The sequence below is a fragment of the Heptranchias perlo genome, chromosome 5, assembly GCF_035084215.1.
Source record: "Heptranchias perlo isolate sHepPer1 chromosome 5, sHepPer1.hap1, whole genome shotgun sequence".
In the NCBI taxonomy this organism is placed as follows: domain Eukaryota; kingdom Metazoa; phylum Chordata; class Chondrichthyes; order Hexanchiformes; family Hexanchidae; genus Heptranchias; species Heptranchias perlo.
The window spans coordinates 95,817,012-95,830,136 of NC_090329.1; the positions used below are offsets into that span (position 1 = coordinate 95,817,012).

At 41.2% G+C, this 13,125-nt stretch overlaps 1 long non-coding RNA gene across 1 annotated transcript in view; it reads right to left on the minus strand.

Moving 5' to 3' along the window:
• LOC137321466 (uncharacterized) overlaps positions 1-13,125 on the minus strand; it is a 58,944-nt gene that overhangs the window by 24,181 nt on the left and 21,638 nt on the right. The window contains exon 2 of the long non-coding RNA XR_010962823.1: positions 11,034-11,119. This is a non-coding gene — a long non-coding RNA (uncharacterized lncRNA). The remainder of the gene's footprint in view (positions 1-11,033; positions 11,120-13,125) is intronic.

Here is a 13,125-nt window from a genome sequence, read left to right on the forward strand (position 1 = left end):
TCTTCTCGAGTCCAGGCCACAATCCCATCATTCCGCTGACCAGCTTGGTCTCCCCAAGCCTACCGTTGTCGAAATGCTGGATCCCACTGGCTGCCATGGATGTAGGAACTCCTGGTGTTGGGAGTTTCTGTCATTGAACCAGCTTTCCCCTCCTGCATCGATAGCCTTGTTTGGGATGGGCAGGAGCTCTGTACCATACAAGATTGTCAGGGAACTCCAATGTTAGGCCAGGACCTGGCTCCAGTGTGTTTGTATGGCAGGTCTTTGTACGGTACTTTTGCAGAGCTGTTAATCCATTTAAAAGAAACAGGTTAACACCTGTGATAAATAGCAGAGAGTGGAATGTGATATGAATGTGGTAAGCATTTATCCCACTGATATCGACAATAGTCATTTCTCGGTTTATTGCATCAATTAAGAACATAGGAACATAAGAACTGGAGTAGGTCATTCAGCCCCTCGCTATTCAGTTAGATCATGGCTGATCTGTACCTCAACTCCATTTACTCTCTTTGGTTCCCTTTCCCTTGATCCCTTACCTATCAGAAATCTATCTCTCTCAGTCTTGAAAGCTCCAATTGACCCAGCATCCACAGCCTTTTTGGGGAGACAATTCCAGATTTCTACTACCCTGTGTGTGAAAAAGTGCTTCCTGATTTCCCTGCTAAATGGCCTAACTCTAATTTTAATATTATATTCCCTAGTTCTTGATTTTCCACCAAAGGAAATAGTTTCTCCGTATCTACCCTATGGAATCCTTTTAACATTTTAAACCCCTCGATCAGATCACCCCACAATCTTCTATACTCAAGGGAATATTAGCCAAGTTTATGCAACCTGTCCTCATAATTTAACTCTCTAAGCCCTAATATAATGCTGGTGAATCTGCGCTGCAACCCCTCCAAGGCCAATATATGCTTCATGAGGTGTGGTGCCCAAAACTGAACACAGTACTCCAGATGAGATTTGACCAAAGCTCTGTACAACTGAACTGCATCAATTCAAAGTGGATTTGGTTTTCCACCAACATAAACTTGGGGTCATGTAATTCAGTGTGAAGTCACCTGAATTGTGTTTTGTCATCTGATCTGAGAGCACCCTCAGGACCGCTTCACCTTCACACACACTGCAGTATTACGGCTAATATTAATTTCACCAATATTCAGATGTTAGTGAATTAGGTTTTCCCTCAACAGAGAGCAATTTGAGCCAGCAGTGTAACTCATCTCTGTCAGTCCCCAACTGACACTTACCAGCTACCTGTTTCAGCCAAGTGCCTGGAGCATAACAACACGCTTGAAACCATTTCAATGACAAAACACGTGAAGTAATATCACTACAATTCTTTTCATGGTTGTTTCATCTAGTGCTATAAAAAGCAGATTATTATACTGCGAAACTAAGTGAAACTAGTATTTAATGATCTGATAGTACATTGTTCGGCATTCAAAAACTTCATATGTAAAAGATATATGGCTTTATTCTCATTTCTAAGCATGCCTTGTGGAACATGAAATAAGTGTATCTGCATGATGTAAAGGTTTCCATAATGGGAACTCCTCCAGAATGTTGGTGTCATGATAAAGTGATTTTTCTTCTACTAATTACTTGATAATGCATTATGTTTTGCTTAGAAGCACAGCCTGACGCGTTATCTCAACTACTGGCTAGTGGGCAGTGGACTCTAATGGCAGTCAACAGTTTTACTGTTAGAATTGAACAATTTTTGTTTTAAATTTTGAAATCATAACTGGAAACAAACCAAAGTCATTGTACAAGAATCTTCCCACAAGATGCATTCCTTTGAGATTAAAATTTATCAGCCTGTACGTGCGAATACATAATAGAAATACAGAACTTAGTGCAGCCTTCACTACATTAAATGATTAATAATTTCCTAAAATATTTTTTTCCATGTTTAAATCTTTAGTTTGAGTAATAGGAACCTTCTCAGTAGTTGATTTGACTCCGAGCCTTTCAAATGTGGTTCAACAGCTCATGACTCACGAGGCAATAATGATGGAACGATCAGAATGATGTAAGGCCAAAGGAAAAGGTTACATCAGAGCATTCTTCTAACTAATTGATCACCAAGAGTTTTTCAACAACTTTTGCAGTTGATTAATGGTTAATTAATTGAACAATCATGGCTCATGCTGGTTCTGTGTGTGTGTGTGTGTGTGTGTGTGTGTGTTGGGGGGTGGGTGGGGGGCTGAATTATAGAGAACACTTCTGCCTTGAGTGGGTCTGACTCTGCAGTGCAAAACATTCTGAGAATGTAGAGCTTTCCAATCTAAATGTTTTGGAAACATCATGCTGGTCTATCTGCCTTTAAGAAAAATAATTTTCCCACTGTAATAAAAGAAAACCTTCTATATAATTGTGATAAAGTGACATGAATAATGTTTTTTGATGCAGAGAGTGGCCTAAATGCAATCAGAAGCGACGAAACACATTCGGGTAATGACAGACAGATCACCAGAGGCACTTCAGACACAGCCTCCCTAACAAAACAAAGCTCAAAAAGCAAAATTAGCAGACTGAACAAAGTGGCTGCCTGTATAACATTTATATTTTGAATGAAATAGGTATCATAAAGTATACGCAGGCCAGAGACATTATACCGAGATTTTTCACAGATTTTTTTACAAGCATTTTGTTGAAATTTATGGAGAGAAATGAATGTTTTGAATTGTGGTAATTTGTCCTGGTCCTTTTAGCATTCAAAATTATTTGCAATGAGCTGCTATAATCTGTTGTTTCATATTTAAAATAAGCTAAGGCGCAGAAAGATTGGTTGATTTACTATATGTGAAATTATGGCACGTGACAAAGAGACTGCAGTGAAATGATTTATAGCGTAATACGATAAGACACCTTGGTTTGTAGTTTACACTAACTGGCTATATGTGTGTGGTATGTGCACACCAGAGATTCTAATTCATTGAACAGAACCGAGTCTCCTCTTGTAAATAGTTCAGATAAATCTATTAAAAAATTGCCCTTAACGTGGAGTTCCATCAACTGATTTAAACTACTTTTTGGGCTTGCTTGCAAGAGATCTATTTCAGATTTATTTATTGGTAACACAACCTCTACAGAAGGAAGCTTTTATCATCTCCATTAAATTCTATTTAATACAGACAACTATGTAGAAAAACAGGACCAAGGCCTCATCCTAAATTTTAGATTATAATAAAAAATAACTTCCATGTTGCCATATTCATTTTACCGTTTTGATACTTTCAGCATCAATATCCTACAGGTGTTGAACAAAATAAGGCCCGGTTGCAAAACTACTTGATTTGCCCTCATGGGGTGGTCATATGCCATATAGACCAGGGAATCCTTAATTTAAATTACTGTGCTGAGTTAAACTGATCTCAGTGGGGATGGCAGTAAGGATGTTGCAATGCTTCTGGGTTGAGGATAGGAAAAAAAATATCCAGGGTTCCCATTCCTGATCGCTATCCACACTTGGCTGGAAAGTGCCTGACTGGATTGTACTTTGCCGTTACCCTCTTCACAGTCAAAAAGTCTGCCCACCTCTCTGTTCAGGTTCAAATACAACTGTTTGGGTGAAGGAATGGAGGGTTGTCATACCCTAGCAAGAACTAGTGCCTTTAGGAGAGGAGAGGAGAAAAGCGAAGATCTCAGTAAAAGACAAGGCTGCTGACAACTACAGTCCCCTTGATGTCATGTTCATCATTTTAAGCTGCATGTTCTGTGGTGTGCTAATCAGCAATTGTATACCTTTGTATTATATCAGAGTGAAAGCTGGCTGTAGATGGTGATTTTATCCTAAGGTTTCAATTACTGCCACTGTTTCTGTTTTATTTCATGTCTGGCTCAAATGGCTGTCAGTAGAGTAAACCACTAGGCTAATTCCAGTGCAGAATTACAATGAAGCACTTAAACTTAACAGTTGTACATCAGCGGTGCTGTGAAAAACATTACAGAATACAGTTTGTATAAAACCAATGTTATAGTTCTGGGTTTTCAGATCTTACAGCAAGACAATGAAGTCAGGCACTTTCCAAAGATGAAGATGTTAGGTAGATTTGTTATGGAGTCCAATTTGCTGGCCAATTTTAGTAGTATATCTCTATCCTAGAACTGTCAATATGAGAACTTCTGCTGTTTACTGGAGATGAAACTGACAGAGCTGAATAACATACAAGCTAGATGAGTTAAATGGATCTTTCATGTTCCTAATTTCTATTAATTGTGCATCTATAATCCTGTACTCATGACTTCAGCATAGTCTAGAGAGAGGCAAATGATAATTAATGGTATAGCAGGCATAACATAGCTTTGAATCAAGTGATTTCTACCCATCTGTGATTTACAGTGGGCCTCAAAACATGTGTGTTTACAATTGTCCATTAAGTTCTAAAATTAATTTGGGCTTGTTTTAAGAACAGTATGGAGGCTGTTGCAGAAGGGGAAAGTTAGACATTATTTTTTTCACATAGGATTATTAGAACCTGAAATGTTTTACCACAAGTGTCAGTAGAGAAGCACACGTCAGGAATTTGGGCACAGTGGACACCGCAGAATTTTCCATCCTTTACAGGCTTGTGGACCCTGCCAATCCCACTGCTGAATTCCAATACGTGCTCCTGGTGAAGGTCTGCACTAGGAGCACATATTCATTAAAATTGAACACATAAAATCACTTCAAAGGGAACTGGATAAGTAGTTGAAGAGGAAGAATATAAAAGAATATGGGGAAAGAAATGGGATTGGAGCACATAGCTCCAGCTGAAGACCCAGCACCATCACAGATTAAAGGACAGAAAACAGACTATTGGTTAATTGATGTTTTTGGGTTGGATAGATGTAAACAATGGTGGCCCTCAGGGTCAATGTTGGGACCATTATTCATCCGAATATGTATAAGTGATCTGGACTTGGGCATAGGGGACACAATATTAACATTTGCAGACGAAACAGAAAGGGGGAGCATGGCTAACTGTGAAGAGGACTGAAAGAGACTTCAGGAGAACATATACAGGTTAGTTGGTTGTACAGATAGATGTCAAATAAATTTTAATACAGAGAAATATGAGGTGATCCATTTTTTGGAGGATGAATAAGGAGAGAAAATATATACCAAATGCTAAAACTTTTAAATAGTGCCTTAAATGTATAAAAAAATGTCCCAAGGCACTTTACAGAGGCATAAGGATTAAAATGGATTCCATGTCAAAGAAGGAAAGGAGCAAAAAGGCTTAGGGGTTCAGATACACAAATCTTTAGAAGTGGAATGACAAGCTGATAAAGCTGTAAACAGAAAATGTGATCATTAGTTTTATAAATAGGGGTATAGAATAATAAAGCAGAGAGCTAACGTTAAACCTATACAAATAATTGGCTAGGCTGCAGTTAGTATATTGTGGGCATTGAAGGAATGACTTCAATGCCTTCATTGAAGGAAACAATATAACAAATATACAAATACATCACAAGCGTTAATATTTGTCAAGCTCAAAATGCTTGCTCCTTCAATGAATAGGACTGACGGATTGATAGCCCTTTCTTGATCCTGCAGGTGATGGTGCATGGCCGTTCTTAGTTGGTGGAGCAATTTGTCTGATTAATTCCGATAATGAACGAGACTCCTCCATGCTAAATAATTATGCGACCCCCGAGCAATCCACGTCCAACTACTTAGAGGTACAAGTGGCATATAGCCACATGAGATTGAGCAATAACAGGTCTGTGATGCCCTTAGATGTCCTTGGCTGCACGCGCACTACACTGAATGGATCAGCGTGTGTCTACCTGTTGTGTGCACCTTTCTTCAGGAAAGATGTCAAGCCCCCATGGAGAGAGCGCAGAATAGATTTACTAAGATGATACCAGGGATGAGAGACTTTAGTTAGCAACAGAGACTAGAGAAATTTGGACTCTCTTCATTAAAACAAAGAAGGTTAAGAGAGGTCTGAAAGAGGTGTACACAGCTATGAGGGTTTTTTTTTTTATTCGTTCACGGGATGTGGGCGTCGCTGGCAAGGCCGGCATTTATTGCCCATCCCTAATTGCCCTTGAGAAGGTGGTGGTGAGCCGCCTTCTTGAACCGCTGCAGTCCGTGTGGTGACGGTTCTCCCACAGTGCTGTTAGGAAGGAAGTTCCAGGATTTTGACCCAGCGACAATGAAGGAACGGCGATATATTTCCAAGTCGGGATGGTGTGTGACTTGGAGGGGAACGTGCAGGTGGTGTTGTTCCCATGCGCCTGCTGCCCTTGTCCTTCTAGGTGGTAGAGGTCGCGGGTTTGGGAGGTGCTGTCGAAGAAGCCTTGGCGAGTTGCTGCAGTGCATCCTGTGGATGGTGCACACTGCAGCCACAGTGCGCCGGTGGTGAAGGGAGTGAATGTTTAGGGTGGTGGATGGGGTGCCAATCAAGCGGGCTGCTTTATCTTGGATGGTGTCGAGCTTCTTGAGTGTTGTTGGAGCTGCACTCATCCAGGCAAGTGGAGAGTATTCCATCACACTCCTGACTTGTGCCTTGTAGATGGTGGAAAGGCTTTGATATGGTAAATCAGGAAAATTAATTTCCACTGGTCGGTGAGTCACTAACTGAAGACTCCTACCTCCAGTTGCAGATTCCCATATCTGCACCTACAGCACCACGAATGGAATCAGAGGGAAACTTGTTTGTCCTGACTTTCCATAGGCAAGACCATGAGAGATCTATTAATGTATATATGTATATATATAAAATCTCTTATTAAAAATCTAAGGGGCAACTTTAACCTAACCTGCCCATTGGGAAACTGACAAGATCGAGTGGACTGCTGGTTTTACACCCCGGCCCGGTTTTACTCTCCATTGAAGTTCCACCCGATCCCATGGGTTTCCCGCTCGGTGAGTTAAGTTAAAATTACCCCCTCACGCACTTCTTGTCTACAATTCCTACATCCACATGATGGAAACTGCCTATGTAAACTGTCACGCTGTAATTACATAATCTGACTAATGGATGACTTTGTGACAGTCCGAACATCTTCTTTGCAAATTTTCAGATCGTCCATCAGACTTCTTGTTTTCTGTCCGTGTAAGTTTTGATTTTAAAATTTATCTTTTTCTTAACAGTTTAATTTGAAATTTATATTTTTCCTCTGTTCTTAGGGTCTAAACAACTTTCGGCCGTCTTGCTTCCTTCTAAAATTTGCAATTAAATTGTGTTCCTGCTTGCTCTGGGCATTGGCCTTTGCCTTTTGTTTATAGGCTCCTGTAGCCTCCAGGTAAATTTGTGTTTCATTTTAATATCTCCAGGTGCCCTCCATGGGAAATGGCTATAGTGCATTTCATTGTATTAAATAAATAGAGGTGGACCGCTGTATCTGTTAGCTCTGTCGCGGCCCGTTATGTACCACCCGTTGACTGCTGCTGGTCGTGGTCCCGGCTCTCAATGTGGTCTCCAGTTGTAACCCCCACCCCCCCACATTTGGTTCAGCTCACCACCGGGCCCACAGTGCATTCACCTCCCACCCAACATACAATCCCACTAGTTGCTCCTGGCCCTGACTGCAGCTCCCATTGTGACTGTACTGGCCAATATTCCGCCCCCCCCCCCCCCCCCCGCTCCCCCCAGGCACTGCAGCTGGATCTGATCATTCAGGCCTGTGGTGCCTACATCCCAAAAACAAATAAAAAAATTTGCCTCATTTACTAGAATCTCCAGTCACGACAATAGGGAGAAAAAAAATCACACGCTCATACAAAAATAAAGCCAGCCTACTCGTGGTTATATCAGAGAATCCCAAGCTCAATTTTCCCCACTGTATTCTGCGCATGGGAAGGAGAGAATATTTGGTAAATTTTGAGCAAATTTAAGAATACCGCCCCCTCCTCTGAACATGGAATGGTTAATGGCTGCCCAATAGTGGAGCATCTATGCATACTGAGGACGTCCTGAACTACAAATGGCTGCTGCATTTTGGCTGCTGTGCTGCTGTGCCAATGTAAATATAATGGTCCAGAAATCGCTCGGAGCAGCGAACCAACTGTGCTCGCCGCTCCATAGATTTATACTAACCCATTAACTTACCGCAGTCTTTACCGGGTGCACTTGCTCTCATAGAAAGCGGAGACCAGCCCAGCGTTAGCTCCAGTGAAGCTAGGAGCCATGGGAGAAGAGGAGCACGCTCTCCCCTCAACCAATCAGATTGCATCATTTTTGACAAGCTGCGAACAGTTTCTGCAAGTTTGGAATGTAAAATCCAGGAAGTGAATGGTACAAGACTGAAATCATTGTGAAAACAGTTATAGACAGTGAAAAAAGAGAGGGTAAGAAATAATCGAATTAAATAAAAGAGACAGATGGAAAACGTTAAAAAAAGTTTTTTAATTTTTAAAAAAAGGATTTCTAATGACCAAAAACTATTAAAATAAGGAGTATCATAGAATCATAGAAAGGTTACAGCACTGAAGGAGGCCATTCAGCCCATTGAGTCCATGCCGGCTCTATGCAAGAGCAATCCAGCTCGTCCCATTTCTCCAGCCTTTCCCCGTAGCCCTGCAAATTTTTTCCTTTCAAGTACTTATCCAGTTCCTTCTTGAGTAATGAGTTAATGAGTTTTAAAAGTTAATTTTTAGTTGTTTGGCAGTCATTAAGACTTATCGAGCTGTTAAAACTTAGTTTAGATCTGTATTTTTAAGCGTACCTGTTTTGTGGCGATATGAGTTACTTTCCAGCTGGGCAGAAGAGCAAGTTGGCACCGGTCCATTGATTCCATGGATTCCAGCTGGTGATATTCCTTTAATTGGAAGCTGTCATATCGCCGACAAACCAGGAGGAACAAGTTCTGGATTTCCGCATTCGTCTGCATATATGAAAATGCTGAAACTTGCTCCTCGATTTCGCCACAAACGATGGTGAGCACTGTTGAGCTTACTGTTATTTTTTTAAGCAATTTCCGGCCCAATAAATTTCTCCCTTCGGCAGCCCATTCCCAGCCATTACTGCCCTCCACTCCCACCAGGGCTCATTCTTCTCCCTAGCATTTCTTTTTACTTAACCTAGTTAGTTCCACTCAGTGTATTGGGAGGGCACACTACCCACAGTGAGATGCTTTGCAGTCAAAGAAGGAAGGTCATCTACTTCAGAATGAGTATACAGATGATTCCGCATATCATTGAGCTTGATCTTACTCATGATCTATTCCACTTCCCCCTCCCCCCTTCCTGACCGTCTCTGGCCTCTAGCTCTGCTCTACCACCCCCATTAAACTCAATGTACCTTCCCCCTTACACCCCTCTCCTCACTCTCTCCTTATTCCATTTCCTCTCTCCCATTATGCTCCTCATCCTAACTCCACACTAACATTCGTGCTTTATTCCTGTTCAAGTATATCCACTAGTCTACATGGAGTGCCTGCTTTTGCCTCGGGAGTTTGTAAATGGTGGTGGATCGCCCTGGAGATCAACAGCTGTATGTGTTATTGTGCCAGCTGTGCTGCACATGTGTGTTGGGAGCTCTCGCGTAGTGAAGATTGGTTCACCCTAAAGCTCCAGAAGCCACATCCTAAATTAATTTGGAACATATGTTGCAGGTGCTTTCAGAAAACTGCCAAGGAAAGAACATAGACTTTGCTATCTAATAAGAACTCTCTGCTGCATGGGCAAAGTTTTATAATACGTATAAATTTGACTGCATCACATATAGCAAACCACTACTGAGGTAATTTTGATGATGGCGGTGGTGGGGTGGTGGCGGGGGGTGGAGGTTGTTATTAATGTGTGATACAGCAGCTGAAATAACTCGGTAGATGGGATGGAAAAGCAGTGTGACACAGTTTGTCACTTTTTATAGTACGAGGGCATGCTACCCCCTACAACATTCTCCGTCATAGGTCAGCTCTCCCATCAGAGATCTCACATGTATATGGAAAGATGCTACCTGAAGCTGAAATAATCCTTACTTAAACAGTCATTGCCCATCACATTTGCAAAAAAATTGGTGTGAATGAATGTGCAAGTCCCTTATGGGCAGATGACTGTTCTGCCCAGATGTCCCACAAAGAATAAATATTTCAGCCTAGTTAGAAATATTTTATATTTTCATTTGCAGTGAATGTAAATGGGTACTCTGAGGTTTGATATCTGCTTTGTACTAAGGCATGTTAAATAATAATTTTTAAAATGAGTGATGCAATAAAATCTGATCATTTCATTTCACCTCCCTTTTTTTATATGTGCAATTTTTTTTGGCATGCAATTAATGCTATTGTTCAATTTCCTGTCTTGGCATCCCATTGAGTGTTCTGTTTCTGAGCTGAATCAATGTCTTGTTTACATAACCCTTTGACTGCTCCATGGTGATGCTCTCTCTTCTGGTTTAGTTACTTCCCATTATCTAATGTCTGTCCTCCCTCAACCTTTTTTATTTTTATGAACTTTCAGTGTAGTGCGGATAGTTACAGCCACATACAGAACAGCAGTACAATACAGAGAGTGGTTTCCAGCCATCAGTTAAAATGTCAGAGCATTAGGAAAGAAAGTAGGGGCATTTCTCAAGGGGGATAATGATTAGGTCAATATACTTAGAAATGCTGTTCTTTGTTAAACACTGTTGACGCGTGGAGTTTGAAAACCACCAAGTCTGGCAAAGAAGATGGAGCTTCAGTTTAATATCTCATTTGATATTTTCACTTTTCCTGCCCCGAGTCTGGTCTTTTGCGTCAACTGTACATGTAAGTTCAAACATTTGGATTTCTGAGCACAGAGTAAAAAAGACAAAACAGTTCCTGTTCTCTGTCCATACTAAGCAATATGTTACAATATTTTAAGTACATAATAAGCAAGCTTGCTCTAAGAAAAAAATGCATGCCAAACAATTAACACAGAGAAAGATGTAGGGGTTTATTTTATTCTGCATGTGAAGCTAGAATAAAAGTTATTTTACTGAGCTGTCATTATAAACCAATTATAATTTAATTTAAGGATTTTTCTTTAACTTCACACACTGAATAAAATATGCCCCCACAATCTTCAATGGATAGAAAATTGCAAACAGCATACTCACAATATGTGCTAGCTACCCGCTAGGCTCCATTGGTGGGGTGGGACCTTGCAAAATGTACCCACATGGTGTTTTTCGTACCCACTGCACTGCAGGTATATGAATAAATAAATACCACAATTACTTCAATAAATGTAATAAAGAAGAACAGCTCTTCACTCGCCATCTGTTTAGAGGATGGCTTTTTACAGCAAAGGTCAAGAATTATATAAATCTTTAATCATAGAACCATAGAAAGGTTACAGCACAGAAGGAGGCCATTCGGCCCATCGAGCCCATGCCGGCTCTTCGTAAGAGCAATCCAGTTTGTCCCATTCCCCCGCTCTTTCCCCGTAGCCCTGCAAATTTTTTCCCTTCAAATATTTATCCAATTCCTTTTTGAAAGCCACAATTGAATCTGCTTCCACCACCTTTTCAGGCAGTGAATTCCAGATCATAACCACTCGCTGCATAAAAAAAGTTTTTCCTCATGTCGCCTTTTGTTCTTTTACCAATCTCCTTAAATCTGTGTCCTCTGGTTCTCGACCCTTCCGCCAATGGGAACAGTTTCTCTTTATTTACCCTTCATGATTTTAAACACTGCAGTTTAGTTTAATTTTTTTCTGTGCATCTTTCCTTCTTAACCAAATATTTCTGCATCAATACTTAATAGTTTTACCTGTGTTGATATATTTTGGCCTGGAATTCCTGTCCACCCTCATTTCTTGCTCCTAGGATATAGCAGTATGCCTCCCCATACATGGGCAGATCAATATAATTAAATGCAAATCAGGGAAGTACATCCTCTGTTGTTTCCAACAGTGACTACACTTCAACGGGGTTTGCGATGAAGGATAAAGCAGTGGCTTTTGTCTTCCCAATGTTTAGCTGAGGAAAGTGCAGCTCACCAAGCTGAGATGTCAGGCAAGTAGTTTGACAGCACAGGGGCAGTGGAGGAGTCAGGAGAGATGGTGGAGAGGTAGACTGGGTGTCATCAGCGTACTTTTCCGACAATTCCTACATTTCAACGGTGACTACACTTCAAAAGTACTTAATTGGCTGTAAAGCACTTTGGGACTTCCTGAGGTCATGAAAGGTGCTTTATAAATGCAAGTCTTTCTTTTTCTTTATATTTGCTGTGACTTGTGTCCTTTGAAAGCTGGACACAAGGGATACCTGTTAAACCCAGGCATCCATCTCCTGGCAGCGGTGGGGACCCTGGTTTAAATTTTAGCATTGAGGTCCTATGCCAGAGCACGTGGAGTTCTGCGAGGTCTTGCACAGGCAAAAGAAAATTGAAAAATTGTCAGATTTTTGTACGCAATATGGAGACTGTCTGCACTTCCACTCGGCCCCCAATCTGGTGTGACTGCCCAGCACAGACCAGAGACCCTGCCTCCAAAATATTAACGACCCCGATAATGGAAGGTCAGCCGGTGTCAGGGGTGCAACTTTGTGGCAGGCGGAAGCCTGTTCCCGCCCCCCTCGAAGATCTACCCCAATCAATGGGGGGAGAGGGCATTGGAAGATCCTATAAAGTTAGCAGTTTTATTCTAAATCCCTTCCAAACTTAAGTAGCAGGACAATTACCTTAGAAAAAATTGAAGAATTCATGCTTCACCTTGTCTTCAATGTTTTATACAAAACTTTCATATTTCTAAAACTGGTTACTCTGGATGTTTTCACACTCAGTCATTTTCCATTGGAGGGGTAGGCTTAAAACAGCCAATGACAAAAAAAAATCAAAGCTGTGGTGACTCCTCAAGGATCTATCCTTGGACCTCTCTTCTGCCTCATCTGCATGCTGCCCCTTGGTAACGTCATCCATAGTCATGGGGTCAGCTTCCACAAGTAAAAGCGCCTTTCACAATCTCAGGATGTCCCAAAGGGCTTCACAACCAATTATGTACTTTTGAAGTTTAGTCACTGTTGAAATGTAGGAATTGTAGGAAAAATATGTTGATCACACCCAGTTCTACCTCTGCAGCATCTCTCTTGACCCCTCCACTGCCTCTGTGCTGTCAAACTGCATGTCTGACATCTAGGCTCAGATAAGCTGCACATTCCTCCAGCTAAACATTGGGAAGACCAAAGGCACTGTCTTTAGCCTTCATCA